Source organism: Suncus etruscus, chromosome 20, assembly GCF_024139225.1.
Source record: "Suncus etruscus isolate mSunEtr1 chromosome 20, mSunEtr1.pri.cur, whole genome shotgun sequence".
Classification (NCBI taxonomy): Eukaryota; Metazoa; Chordata; class Mammalia; order Eulipotyphla; family Soricidae; genus Suncus; species Suncus etruscus.
Genome location: NC_064867.1, coordinates 32,774,186 through 32,782,100, shown reverse-complemented (window position 1 = coordinate 32,782,100; position 7,915 = coordinate 32,774,186).

Genomic DNA, 7,915 nt, shown 5'->3' with positions numbered 1-7,915 from the left:
CATCTCATCTGCAGGTCTTACCTCTGTTCTGCCAACTGGGACATCAAATGCAGAAGAAAAGGCAGACTCAAGTTTACATTCATGGGGTCAGAGGGGTGGTGCAGAGGTAAGGCACTTTGCCTTGCACGCAGCTGACCCAGGATGGACCTCGGTTCGATCCTCAACATCCCATATGGTCTCCTGAGCCAGGAATGATTTCTGAGCACATACCCAGGAGTAACCCCTGAGCATCACTGGGTGTGGCCCCCCCCCAAAAAAACTTTGAAAACATAAACCAAAAATCAAGTTTACATTCATGTCTTTATTATATTTCTCTCTTTGCTGGTGTTAGCCTCATTCCTGGCTTTGCCTTCATCCAAGCCCAGGGCCTCTAAGGAGCTCCCTGTTCCCAGGATTGTATCAGGAGATGCAACAAACCACCATCCTGGTTCTTTAATGTCTCCAAATGCTCTCATCACCCTGGGAGGCCCCCTCAGCTGTGACCCCAGCAGACACGGGCCCTATATCCTTCCCCAGGCCCCCCCGCACTTCTACTTTGCCTTCTGTGTTAGCTTTGGGGTTTTATTTATTTTTGTGGTTTTTGGGTCATACCCGACAGTGCTCAGGGGCTACTCCTGCCTCCATGCTCAGAAATTGCTCCTGGCAGGCACAGGGGACCATATGGGATGCTGGGATTCAAACCGATGACCTTCTGCATGAAAGGCAAATGCCTTACCTCCATGCTATCTCTCCGGCCCTAGGGGGTTTTATTTTTGGATCACACTTGGACTGGGGCTGCCTTAGAGATCTGTGTGGCGCCTGAGGTGTAACCGGAGAGTGGGTGTCCCTAGCCCTGAACTTGGGGGATCAGGTGAGGGTCTCAGGTTAGAGCTGGGGGTCAAGGCTGGGAGACAAACCACATCCCTGCCAAGTGACATGGTCTGAGTAGCAGTATGTCCTGGACTCAAGTTCACTCTGCAGCCAGCTCAGATGCTGATACCCAAAGTCCTGCTCCCACTTTCTCTCACGTATACCTTCAGGGATTTCCTCTCATGTATTCCCACCCTCACTCTGAGGATTTGGTTTGTTTGTTTGGGAGCCACACCCAGCGATGCTCAGGGTTTAGTCCTGACTCTACTTATAGGAATCATTCCTGGACAGTTGGCAGGTAGGGGGAACTCTATGGATTGGGGAGGGATGGAACTCCGGTTGGCTGAGTGCAAGGCAAATACCCAACTGGCTGTCTAGCCAAACCCCAAATTTATTTGGCCACACATAGAGATAATTTCCCCTTTTTTTTTTTTTGTTTGTTTGTTTGTTTGTTTGTTTTTGGGTCAGACCCGGCGGTGCTCAGGGGTTACTTCTGGCTGTCTGCTCAGAAATAGCTCCTGGCAGGGACGGGGGACCATATGGGACACCGGGATTTGAACCAACCACCTTTGGTCCTGGATCGGCTGCTTGCAAAGGAAATGCCACTGTGCTATCTCTCCGGGCCCAGAGATCATTTCCTAAACAGATAAAATATATTCAATATGGGGTTGGAACAATAGCCAATAGCAATAGCTCTGCTGTACTCCAGTCCCCTGAACTTTTTTTTAATTAGGATATTTATTTATTTATTTATATTTTGGTTTTGGGGCCATACCAGGTGATGCTCACGGGTTACTCCTGGCTATGTGCTCCTGGCTTGGAGGACCATTGTATTTTGTATATTAAGCATACATCATTTTTCACCTGAAAAGCTGGGTTATTTTTGTTTGTTTGTTTGTTTGGCTGGTTGGTTTTTGGGCCATACCCAATGATGCTCAGGGGTTACTCCTGGCTATGCGCTCAGAAATCGCTCCTGGCTTGGGGAACCATATGGGATGCTGGGGGATCAAACCATAGTCCGTCCTAGGCTAGCTCGAGCAAGGCAGATGCCTTTCTGCTTGCGCCACCACTCTGGCCTCAAAAGCTGTTCTTTTTCCTCCCCCTCAAAGATGTTTTATTTTTTAATTAAAAAATGTGCAGCACTATGATTTATAATACAAATAACATAGTACTTCGCATATATGATAGTCCAACAGTGAAGTTCCACACCAAGGATGTTTCAGACTTGCTATTTATGTTTCCCCCAGTTTTTGCGGTATTTTTATGGGGGGTGTGGGCCACACCCAACAGTGCTCAGAGATCATTCCTGATGGTATCAGGGTAACAAAAGTAATGCTTAAGATCAAACGAGGCTAGAAAGAAAAGTTTGAGATTTCACGAAAGCTGTGACCATTAAAATGATGACAACGTTTTCCATTTTCTCAAAGTCATTGTCTGGGGCCTGCTCAAGTTGTTGGCCGCTCTTGGCGCCTTTGAGAAGACGGCTCCTACGATCTCCCTGAAAGAGGAAACAAGAGTGGTCTCTCCACTGAAGCAGATCTGGTCGGATGCAGCCCGAGCCCCGGACGGACAGGCAGACAGGCAGACAGACTGGCACACAGACAGACGGACGCTGTGTTAAGTCCAGGAAAATGATGCGCCATTCAAAGACACCAAGACCACAGTCTCATGCAAAGACACCAAGACCACAGTCTCATGCAAAAGCAGGGGGTTTATTTTCTTTTTTCTTTCTTTTTTTTTTTTTTTTTTAGGTTCATGGTTTTAAAGTATTACTGTTTTTATTTTCTTTTGTTGAATACACATTTGTTTTTACTGGAAGTCCAGATCAACAAGTATATAAAGGAAATATTGGGGTTTATTTTCTTACAAGCATATGCAGGGGCTGTGCTAGAATCCAGCATAAGCCAGAAACTGCCAGCCCCGAGCCAGGAGCTTACAAGCTGTATATAGCATTTCAAACAATAGAAAAGGTACAGTAGATTGATTTGCTTTAGGAAGTACATCATATCTGGCATTTGCTCAGTCACATCATTTTTGCAAGGTGCAGGTGCAAGCTTACAGGGTTAACACGACCAGGTTAAAACCATGTAGGAACAGAAAGAAAGTTAAACTGTCACTGGGTCTACAAGTTCCCAGAAAAGAGAAGGGGAGTAGGTGATCAGGGCAGTCAGGAAACTCAGGGGAAATTTTTCCTTTACAGTTGGGCCTGCAGGAGCCATGTCCAAGGAACAGGGACAGCGAAGGACCAGCAGTGCCAGCTGCAAACCAGAAAGGGCTGCAGAACCCTGGGCAGGGGCTTTGGGCCCCGCCTGCCTGCACTCGGAGCGGCTCCGAGCTCAGAAGTCGCCCCTAGCAGGCGTGGGGAGCCGATCAGGGCCCGCCTGGGCTCAGCAGTGTGCAAGGCCTTCCCGCCTGGCTGTCACCGTGGCCCCCCCGCTTAAGAACGTTGCAGATGGGGCTGCATAGGACAGCAGGCCGGGCACTTGCCTCGCACGCGGCAGGTCCAGTTTCCATCCCCAGCATTCCCTTTGCCCGCCCCCCAGCCCACCAAAAGTAACTGGGTGCAGAGTAATTTCTAGGCTTATCAAATATGGCCCCCAAACCAAACACCCCCTCATTTCTTTCTCTTCTTTCTTTCTTTCTTTCTTTCTTTCTTTCTTTCTTTCTTTCTTTCTTTCTTTCTTTCTTTCTTTCTTTCTTTCTTTCTTTCTTTCTTTCTTTCTTTCTTTCTTTCTTTCTTTCTTTCTTTCTTTCTCTTCTTTCTTTTCTTCTTTCTTTCATTCTCTTTTTCTTTCTTTCTCTCTTTCTCTCTCTTTCTTTCTCTCTTTCTTTCTTTCTCTTTCTTTCTTTCTTTCTTTCTTTCTTTCTCTTTCTTTCTCTCTTTCTTTCTCTCTTTCTTTCTCTTTCTTTCTTTCTTTCTTTCTTTCTTTCTTTCTTTCTTTCTCTCTTTCTTTCTCTCTTTCTTTCTCTCTTTCTTTCTCTCTTTCTTTCTCTCTTTCTTTCTCTTTCTTTCTCTCTTTCTCTCTTTCTTTCTCTCTTTCTCTCTTTCTTTCTCTCTTTCTTTCTTTCTTTCTTTCTTTCTTTCTTTCTTTCTTTCTTTCTTTCTTTCTTTCTTTCTTTCTTTCTTTCTTTCTTTCTTTCTTTCTTTCTTTCTTTCTTTCTTTCTTTCTTTCTTTCTTTCTTTCTTTCTTTCTCTTTCCCTCCCTCCCTCCCTCCCTCCCTCCCTCCCTCCCTCCCTCCCTCCCTTCCTTCCTTCCTTCCTTCCTTCCTTCCTTCCTTCCTTCCTTCCTTCCTTCCTTCCTTCCTTCCGTTTTTGGGTCACAGCCTTTAACTCCTGGTTATGCGCCCAGAAAGTGCTCCTGGCTTGGGGGACCATGTGGGATGTGGAGGGACTGAACCGAGGTCCATCCCCAGTTAACACATGGGAGGCAAACTTGTGCCACTGTTCCAGTCCCGTTAAATCATTTCTTAAAGGAAAAGGAAGGCGCTCCAAAACGTGTTCTAATAATAAAATACCAGTATTTTGTTTGTTTGTTTGTTTTGTATTTGTTTTGCTGGGTCACATTCCACAGTGCTCAGAGGCAACTCCCAATTCTGAGGGTTTGCTCTGGGAACTATGCAGTGCATGGCTGTGGATGCAGCATGATGACGAAAGCAGCGCAAGACACGCCCCCTCAGAGTAAAGCAAGGGGAAAAATGTACCTGACTTTTAAATCCAATCTTGCCCATTTCCCTGAGGGAGAAAGATCTCTGCTTTGCCACCTAAGAGTGAGATGAAATCAGAAGGTGCTCCATATCACCCTGACTTTGATATAGAATCTATATAGAAACCAGGATCTCCAACTACAAAAACCTGACAGCAACAACTGGGGCCGCAGAGAAAGACTTTGGGGTTGGACAACCGACTACGCCTGGAGCCTGGAATTGGTCTTTTGCCAGGATATTTCATGTGTAAGGTCTCCCTGTTTTCAGGCCAAAGGTTTTTTCCTTTCTATATTCCCCATATTTTGCTGTGCCTATGCAAACAACAAGAACAACAACAACTGCTACACACACTTTCTTATTGTATTTTTAATCTCTTATCTTAAAAAAAAAAGAGCTTACTCAACCTTCTGCTATTGCATTAATGACTTTATTGGAGATACAATAATTTTCACAAATATACTTGCTACTGAACTATATGGGATGGTGAGAATTAAACCTGGGTCCATCCTGGGTCAGCCTCATGCAAGGCATTTGCCATACCACTGTGCTATCTCTCAGGCTCCTGTTAAAACAATCTTAATGATTTGTTTGGATCATTGGTAATTAAAAATGTACCGAAGATTGAACTATCAGAACATTCCTGGTGTGTATGTGTGTGTGAGAGGGCTGGTCCTTTGAGATGGTTCAGTAGGAGACTTGAGGCTGAGAGTATGATCCCCAATCCCATCTATGCCTGCTCTGAGTTCCCAGCAGCACAAACCAAATGTGGGGGCCCCACAGCTCTGGGCATCTTCTCAGCCATTGCAACAACAGATGCAAAGTAGGTACTCTACTACTTGAGGTATTTCCTCATTCTAGTGGAAATGTTGTAATGTTCTTACACATACTGGCTTTCTTTGAGTGTGAGGTTGTTAACTGAAATGAGGGAAATATCCAAGCACTTGTTCCCAACAATGCTGAACCTATCAACCCATCCAGTCCAGTGACCTCTAGCTCCCTCTGAGCATTTTCAACATATTTATTCTCCTTTTCCTATTTATTATTTTCTGGGGAGTTTGAGGCCACAGTAGTGCTCATGTACATAGAACTTTTCCTCAGGGCCCAGAGAGATAGCACAGTGGCGTTTGCCTTGCAAGCAGCTAATCCAGGACCAAAGGTGGTTGGTTCGAATCCCGGTGTCCCATATGGTCCCCCGTGCCTGCCAGGAGCTATTTCTGAGCAGACAGACAGGAGTAACCCCTGAGCATCACCGGGTGTGGCCCAAAAATAAAAATAAAAAAAAGAACTTTTCCTTAGGAGGGACCCCCTGGAGATGCATGAGGAACCATTATGTGGTGTTAGGGATTTGAATCAGATTCAGTCACCTGCGAGGCAAGTGCCATCAATAACTTGCATATATATACACCTTGCCCCAAATTTCAGGTTACATCCTACACCCCAATTCTCAGAGCCTATGGTTGCTGGACCCAAGAGCAGAAACCATTTTACCAGTCCTATTTGGTGTCTCTGAACAGAAGGTAGGATGTTTTCCTTGCACGTTGGCCAAGCCGAGTTCAATCTTCAATATAGCCACTCCCCAGCATGGCCAGAAATGACCCCTGAGGATAGCCAGATATACCCCTGAACACCGCTGGATGTGACCCCCCAAAACAAAACAGAACAAAAAAAAAATTCAGGGTTGGAGAGAGAACAGTGATAAGTCACTCACCTTGCAAGCAAGTATGGTCCCCCAAGGTCCTCCAAAATAATTCCTGAGTAAGCCCAGAGCAGCACCCACTTTGACCCCCAAAGAGAAAGCAAAACAAAAAATTGGCTCAGGGATCACTCCTGACTCTGCTTAGGAATCATTTCTGGCTGAATGCTCAGGATCACTTTTTTGTTTTGTTTTGTTTTGGGGCCACACCCGGTGATGCTCAGGGGTTACTCCTGGCTGTCTGCTCAGAAATAGCTCCTGGCAGGCACGGGGGACCATATGGGACACTGGGATTAGAACCAACCACCTTTGGTCCTGGATCAGTTGCTTGCAAGGCAAACACCGCTGTGCTATCTCTCCGGGCCCTCAGGATCACTTTTGTCAGTGCTTGGGAGATCCTGTGATTTGCTGGAGATAGACCTGGGGTGAGCATCATGAAAAGTAAACATCTATCCCCATATACTTTATCTGGACCCAAGCCTTGCTCTTGTTTTTTTTTTTCACAGTCCAGAAAACTTCTTCCAAAAACAAAATCTAGAAAAAACTGGCTCGGCACTCAGAGATCACTCCTGGCAATGTTCCATCTAGAACCTCTTTTTTTTTGTTTTTTTGTTTTCTTGGTTTTGGTTTTGGGGCTACACCGGGCAACACTCAGGGGTTACTCGTGGCTCAGAATTCGCTCCTGGCAGGCTGAGGGTAATGCAGGTATTCTACTATGGGATGTCAGGGATTAAACTCGGGTCAGACACATGCAAGACAAACATGACCTATCCACTATGCTATCACGCCAGGCCCCAAAAAACTTATGTTAATGTGGGTTGGTGCTTTTTTGACTGTGGGCAGTTTCTCCTAAATATCCTTCATTATGAGGAAGAGAAAGGCCAAAGTGGCACGCATCAGGGACGGTTAGGGATGATCCTAGAGTTGGCAGCGCGCTCCAAGTGCCACAAGAGGACCGTGGGCCCACCTGGTTTTAGCAAGAACCAAAAAATATCAGTTAAAGATCTCTAGAAGTTTCCTCATTGTTTTTCACCTTTTCTTCTCCAAAGAAGTCTGGTTAGAGTCCCCTCTTGTGTCTGTGTCCTGTAATTGCACCTTTCATTGAGCAAAGGACAAAAAGACTTTTTACGATTTGATTTCAATCTTTTTATTTTAAATTTATTTATTTAAAGACAATGTATCACCTAGTTGACATAACTGATCATAATACAAATGTTTCAGGATGATCGAAAGCGAAGTTATTAAAAAATAGAAAATAGAAAAACTAAAAAATTAAAATAATAATATGGAAAAAAGAAAGAAGAAAAAGTTCATTAGCAAATATATTCATGAAAATTATTTATCTGCAATAAAGTTCCTAGTACAATAGCAGAAGATTTAGTAAGATCTTTTTTTTTTTTTAAGATAGGAGATACAGGGGCTGGAGAGATAGCATGGAGGTAGGGCATTTGCCTTGCATGCAGAAGGACAGTGATTCAAAACAGCATCCCGTATGGTCCCCCAAGCCTGCCACAAGCGATTTCTGAGTGTAGATAGGAGATACAAAAATACATTTAAAAAAAAAAAGTGGGGGGGGGCAGTTGTTTGCATAGGAACAGCAAAATAGGGGAGAAATAGAAAGGAAAAAACCTTTGGCCTAAAAACAGGGAGACCCTATCCATGAAGTAT